This window comes from Curcuma longa, chromosome 1 (assembly GCF_044706935.1).
Source record: "Curcuma longa cultivar G26 ecotype Majalengka, Jawa Barat chromosome 1, ITB_CL_G26_1.1, whole genome shotgun sequence".
NCBI lineage: Eukaryota > Viridiplantae > Streptophyta > Magnoliopsida > Zingiberales > Zingiberaceae > Curcuma > Curcuma longa.
The window spans coordinates 24,799,352-24,806,720 of NC_133861.1; the positions used below are offsets into that span (position 1 = coordinate 24,799,352).

Consider the following 7,369-nt stretch of genomic DNA (forward strand, 5'->3'; position numbering starts at 1 on the left):
ACCATTTTAGCCCATTTAGTATTTCTTTTCTATTCTAAATTATTTTCCATAATCTTAGCCATCACTTATCAATATTTAAGGAAAATATTGAAGGCTTTTGTGGGGCGTTACACTTGAAGCCCTAACTCCATATTTAAGAAATATGCTTGTACTCATTACTAAATGAATAATGTGACTACATGTAAATGCTATACTTACTTGATGATCGGGTTTTGGTGATTAGGAAAGGAATTTACTAAGCTCTGGCTTATAGTTTCTTTTTCCTTATGTTGCAGAGCCAAACCGAGGGCACTGAAAATGGGAAAGCAGCAGGATAAGGCTGAATAAGAAGATGTGTGTGGTGTGGCGCCATAACAAAAGAACTATGAATTTTATTATTGCATGCTTATGGATGTATTTCCTTAATTGTCGATTTAAGACTTACAACACTCTATGGTTAAGATAGGAATTTTAATTTTAGACAATTTATGCATGCTCAAGAGATAACATATGGAATTTCTATTACATTATAATGTTTCCGCAGTAAAGTTTTAGATTTTTCGTATGTGATATTTTAAGTAAGAAGGAAAATGTTTTTAACTGTAACGTCCGTCAAGGCTCTGGTAAGGGCGGGCGTGCTGATTTTATAATTATTTGTATTTTTATTATATTTGTGTATATAGAAATATTTAGTAGCCTGCAAAAAATGCGTATGCATTTTTCCGCAGCGCGCGAGCACATGCTGCAGATGCACTTTTTCGCAGCTTGCATCGGCGCGCTTTGAATGTACTTTTTTGCAACTTGCACCCACGTGCTGTTGTAAAGCGCAACCGCAGCGTGCGCCTGTGCGCTGTGGAAAAGTGCATCCGCAGTGCGCGGGTGCGAGCTGCGAAAAAGAGCATCCGCAGCGCGCAGGCGCGCGCTGTGAAAAGTGCTTGACTTTCAACAGCTTGGAGTTATGCAGCATGCAAGGTGCGCTGCGGATAGACTTTTTGTGCGCTGCGAAAAGTCATATTTGTTGTAGTGTCTAAAGAATGTCCACATCTCCACAATGGCATGATATTGTCCACTTTGGGCCTAAACCCTCATGGCTTTGTTCTTGGGCTCTCCCCAAAAGGCCTCATGCCAATGGAGATACTGATATACCTGGACTTATTTTCTAAAATATAAGGATCAAACTTTAGACATTTTTATTTCTTTTTGTAGAAGAACTGAAAATGAAAAATCAACAACAATCAAAACAATTAGGAGTGATCATGGAGGTGAATTTCAAAACCATAGGTTTTTAGAATTTTGTCAAGAAAAAGGATATAGACATGAGTTCTCCACTCCTAGAACACCACAGCAAAATGGTGTTGTAGAGAGGAAGAACCGAGTCTTACAAGAGGCTGCACGAAGTATGCTTAATGAGTACTCTTTACCGGGTTACTTATGGGCTGAAGCTGTGAACACAGCTTGCTACGTGCAAAACCGAGTCCTTATTCATAAATTTCTAGAAAAGACTCCATATGAACTTTGGTTTGGAAGACCACCTACGGTTAGACACCTTCGGGTGTTTGGGTGTAAGGTGTTCATTCTAAACACCAAGGATCATCTTGGAAAATTCACCGCGAAAGCTGATGAGGGGATACTCGTCGGGTATTCTCTTGTCAGCAAAGCGTATTGAGTTTACAACAAGAAAACAAAATTAGTTGAGGAGTCATCTGATGTGGCATTTGAAGAAATTCCAAAATCAATTGATCAATCAGTAGGTGTAGAAGGAGTTCAATTTGAGCTCAGGAGGTTAGGATTAGGTGAAAGTCCAAGTGTTGGAAATATTGAGCTTGACTCTGACATTGATGAGCCTAGGTCACAAGGAACACAGCCTGACCCTCAGCCTGATCCTGTGCCTAGTGAGACTATCCAAGAAGCTCCACCAACACCAAGGCAATCTAGGGTAGCCTCTAGTCATCCCCAAGACCAAATTGTTGGAGATATCCATCATGGGGTTAGAACTAGATCATTCTTTAGAAATGAGGCTAATGAGGTCGCTTTGATCTCCGAAATTGAACCTAGAGTAGTTGACGAGGCATTGCATGATCCCGATTGGATTATCGCAATGCAAGATGAGTTAAGTCAATTCGAGAGAAGCCAAGTATGAGATTTAGTCCCTAGACCCAAGAAGACCACCATTATTGGAACAAAATGGGTCTTCAAAAATAAATTGAACCATAAGGGAGAAATCGTAAGAAACAAGGCACGTTTAGTAGCCAAGGGCTATAGTCAGGTTGAAGGCCTTGATTACGATGAGACTTATGCTCCCGTGGCGCACGATTAGAGTCCATTCGATTGATGCTTGCATTTGCCGCACATAGAGGTTTCAAGCTCTATCAAATGGATGTAAAATCAGCCTTCTTAAATGGTTTCATCAAAGAAGAGGTCTATGTTGAACAACCGCCGGGGTTTGAAAATTCTAAATTTCCAAACCACGTGTTTAAGCTAAAGAAGGCCTTGTATGGGCTAAAACAAGTACCTCGTGCTTGGTATGAGCGGTTGTCAACGTTTTTAATCGAAAAAGGGTTTGTGAGAGGACAAATAGATCCTACACTATTTCTACGGAGAGATAGTGAAAACATATTTGTAGCCCAAGTTTATGTTGATGACATAATTTGTGGGTCTAACAATAAGGGCTATTTGAATGAGTTTATTGGGCACATGGAGAGTGAGTTTGAGATGAGTCTAGTGGGAGAATTGACCTTCTTCCTTGGACTTGAAATCAAACAAACAAGAGAAGGAATTTATGTGCCCCAAAGACAACGCCCCAAAGACAACGTTTTTTAGCAAAAGCGTTGTGATTTTTCAATTTACAACGTTTTTAGTCAAAACCGTTGTCTTTTAAAATTAAAAGACAACGTTTGTTCAGAAAGCGTTGTCTATTAGCGTTTATTTTGGGTCAACCACAACACTTTTAAAAAACCGTTGTCGAAAGCGTTGTCTTTTAGCGGGTTTTTTGCCAAAGACAACGCTTTTAAAAAGTATTGTCGTTGAGGGTTGTCATTGAGGGTTTAGAGGGTTTATATCCAGGTATTTTATCGGGCGAGTCCGTGATTTTCGTCCCTCTCCCGCTCGATCAAGAACCAGAAGCTGAAATATCGATCACTCCTTCTTATATCATTCTGAAATGAGAGTATAGATGGGAAACAAAATCTAAACTCGAATGCAGAGAGTCGAACTAGGTCAGTATGTGAGTCAGTATAGTGAGTTGTTGCTGCCTGAGAGGGACACAAGAAGACACTTGTAAACGCTTTCAGTGTAGGACGATCTCAATGACTAAAAAATAGAGTGCCAAATTTTTATCTTCGACGACTTAACAGAGAAGAGATCAGGTTTGCATGCCTTGAGAGAAGAAGGGAGAACGATGTTGAGGTTGTATGGATTTGAACCACCCAAACTATTTTCAAATTTAAACGTTTCAAATATAGCTCGGATGCATTAAAAACTAACCTGTGTAAAATTAATATTGATGAGAGGGGTAGAATAGAAAAACCATCCAAATTTGTGTGCTCTTTGGTCATTTTGAAAGTATAATATGTAATTTGAAAAATTTTTAAATCTACTTACTCCCTTTGATAAATTGCCTCTATATAATTGTAGCAACTAATTAGTGGCTACACTCAATTAGTGACTCCTATAATATTATAATAACTATTGAATGATTATAATATTATTATAGTAGTAGTTTTAATTAACTTTAAATAATTTAATTAAGTTGATAAAAGAATTATATAAACATATTATTTAACCAATTTGAACAGTTTTTTTTATTTTTTTAAACGCTCATTTAATACTTTTATTCATTTGGCCCGATCTGTTTTTTTATTAATCTTTTATTTGTATTAAACTTCCCTTTTAATTTTAATTTTAATTGCTAATGAAATAGTCTGTAATACTTCATTATATTTCTATCTAATATTTTTATTTTTTAAAAAAAAAACTTTTTAAATGTAATTTCTATATTTACGACGCAATTCTCTGCGCCCTTCTCCTCGCGTCTTCAGCCCTAGTCGCCACCGCCGTCGCACCGTCCTAATCGCCACCGCCGTCGCCTGCCGTTGACGACTGCCTTCCATCGTATCCGAGGACGGCTAAAGCTCATCCCCTTACACCCCTTTTCTCTCAGGTACTACCACCACTCTCTCTTGCCTTTCTTATATCCTTCCTGTCTCCGGTCGTCGTCCTCTTCAACCTCCAGCTTTCCTTTTTAATCTTGTTCACTCACTAGTAATGTCTTGGGGTTTTTATATTTCTTACAAGTTCGTTTTTTTTTTTTTTGCAATGACTATAATGCAAAGAGTTGCAATTTTGCAAGCAGAAAAGATTTCTCAAGATGTCTTGGTGCACGATTGAGTCCGACCTTGGTAAGTTGTCGGCAATCAGTACCTTCCTCACTTGATAGCAGTTTATGTGGACAAGCCATTGTTGAACGTTGTTCTGTTTTTGGATATCTGAGTTCATTGGATTATTTAGTAGGAGGTAGTGTGTTTTAGCACCTGAGATGTTTTAAGGTCCCCCTTTCCCTAATTAATCATGAACTTTCATATAGTCAACATTTTAAGCAGGTGCGCAAGCAGAGGTAACTAACTCGTAAAGAGCATTAGCTTTCTCATGCTTGGTTGCACTAATTATTATGGACCTTACATTTCATGGTTGGTGGCATCTCTTATAATATCTGAACCTTACATTTCATGGTTCAATATGATTCACTATTTGATAATTCACCAAAATGATTAATTCATGATACGGTCCTCAATTTGACAACTTGGGAGGGTACCTAATAGTATCTAGAAATGCTCTGAGCATCCTTGGAAATCAGAGTGAACTAATTATTATGGTTGTCTATTACATGGATTAACCAATAACCTTTCTTTTGGGCAACTTTATTGGTCATAGAAAGTGCACATTCATATTTAAGGACTTATTACCAAATATGCTGTACAATTTACCCAGTAATTACCTAAGTTGCATGCTTGTGTGATTTGAATTATATCATGCATGTGGGTACCAGCCCATTTGACAACTTAAAGGTATATCAATCACCACTCTCCATTAGTTTATAAATCAATTTCTGTGCTTCCTTTTGAGTTTGAAAAAGAGATAATATATATTTTTTGCATAATGATTAAGTTGCGGAAACATATGTTTGAGTTTGTTTATGACAAATATTCTGTTCTTAGTCTAACTACCTTGTTCATCCAGGTGTTTTTACTGAACTCATACAACAGATGCAAGTAAAGGGAGTTCAAGTAAGTTTGTTTGGATCCTATTATTTTTTACAATTCGCCATGGCTTTTATTTCTGATGAAGCACATAGATTATGCAGTTGTGTCAGTATTTAATCCATTTTAAATGGTGATGACTTTGAATAACTCTTCATGAATCTATTCATTTGGAGCTTTATTTTGGTACATTTGTGTAACATGAAGCAGTACTAGGAGGCTGAGATCTTCAGTTTTCACTTGTAATATTTGGAGTTGTGTATGTTTGTGTGTGGCAGTTGAGTTTTGTTTGTCACGCCCATGTTCCAAACCCAATTCTAGAGTATTCTGTTTTCTGTTCCAGAGAGGTATTGCATGATGCAATTTAAGAAAAGGGGTAGATATATTACTCTGCCACTCATATAAGGGAGTGCTTTTGGTCAGTACAATACCTTTGCCTAGAGGCTTCTTATTATAGTCAATCAATGATTTTGTGAGTTTGTAACATGTATTTTTGAAATAGCAAATTTTTTAAGAATGTAAACTGGTTTAAGAAATATTTTCTTCTTCCTTGTTTAGTAGCATTTCTCATAATTGGTCCAAACATCAATCTCAAAATGAACTTCATGGAGAGGTGAAGCTTGAAGTTGTACATAACAACATACATTTATTCTTGTTATAGAAATGGTGTTTGATGCATATCATTTCTGTTTGTTGATTCTTTATAAATATATTATATGCTACACATTGAGTAGGAGTGATCCCGACTGCTTTTCTTTTTGAGTTTAGAATGTTGATGAACTTAGAGTCACATACCTAACTAGCATAAATCGCTATTTGAGGTGCTTATTTCATGATTCTATAGAGTTGGGTTGATGCACGTATATATCAAACTTTACCTGCACAATACATCCTTTTTTGAACTAATACACGTCTCAATATAGCAAGCCACTGCTTTCTGCATAATCTTTTCCTTTTTCTACTCCAAAAAATTTTTGGAATTTAAGATTTCATTATTTCACAGGTTCTCTCTTAAGCTGGTTTACAATGTGCAAACAGAACTTCCATTTTGAAGTCTGCTTGCTTGGTTAGAATCACTTGTAAGATGTTACTGTTTTATCTGCAATAGATAGAAATAATTTACTATTTTTTATCTACATTGTAAGATTCATTATAATTTCTGTCACATTCTTTGTCCCGTGTTTGAAATAACTAGAAACTAAGTACCCAACAAAAAGAGAGAAGAAAACAAAACAGATATCCTCATCGGCTTTCACGTAAAGGATATGCACGCTTAGCTGAGGAAATAGTAAGTATATGTCCATGCTAACATTATGTGGATTATGTGAAGGCTACTGAAAACAAAACTAAGTATATTTTTCTTTTTGCAGGCTAACATTATGTGGAATTAGTATTATCTTTTGGCAGGCTGGTATTTGGCAGATGGACCTGTTCTATTTCTGCTGCTGTTACTTGGTGATGCTAATGTTGTGCCCATACTTGGTGATGCACTTGCTGTTACTTGGTGCTGCTAATGTTGTGATGCACCTGTTCTATTTCTGCTGCTGTTGGAGGATATTCTGTTGCGTTGAAACCTTTGTTATGGACCTGCTGCTGTTAATTATGGAGCTTCTATGTTGGAAGTTGTAACTTGAATTTGTGTTATGAACTTGTATAAGTTGTATGTTATCGACTTGCTGTATGTTATGAATTTGTGTTATGAACCTGCTGTAAGAATGATTTTTGTGTAAATATAAGTTGTATGTTTTGTATGTGATTTAGTAAATTTTGTAGTAAATGGTTTTGTATTTACAAAATATATTATTTCTTATTTACTGCTAAAAAAATCAAAAGACAACGCTTTTAAAAACGTTGCAAAACCCAAGCAATTTGTAACAAAATTACAACGCTTTTTAACCGTTGTAAAATGTGTTGTCATACCTATTAAAAACAACGTTTTTAAAGCGTCGTAAAAAATGTTGTAATATTTACAACGCTTTTTCTGCGTTGCGAAGGTGTTGTCGATGTTAACAAAGACAACGCTTAAAAAGCGTTGTCGTTGAGGGACCCCTTTTACAACAGGGCCTCTTACAACGCTTTTTAACCCACAAAGACAACGCTTTTTCCGCGTTGTCTATTAACATTTTTCTAGTAGT

At 36.4% G+C, this 7,369-nt stretch overlaps 1 long non-coding RNA gene across 1 annotated transcript; it reads left to right on the plus strand.

The window, feature by feature from the left end:
- Positions 1–4,024: 4,024 nt before the first annotated feature.
- On the plus strand, positions 4,025–6,901 carry LOC141813181 (uncharacterized). Its single transcript, XR_012600388.1, has 5 exons — positions 4,025–4,138; positions 4,311–4,376; positions 5,215–5,261; positions 6,238–6,313; positions 6,642–6,901. It is a non-coding gene; the product is annotated as an uncharacterized LOC141813181 (long non-coding RNA).
- The last annotated feature ends 468 nt before the right edge of the window (positions 6,902–7,369 follow it).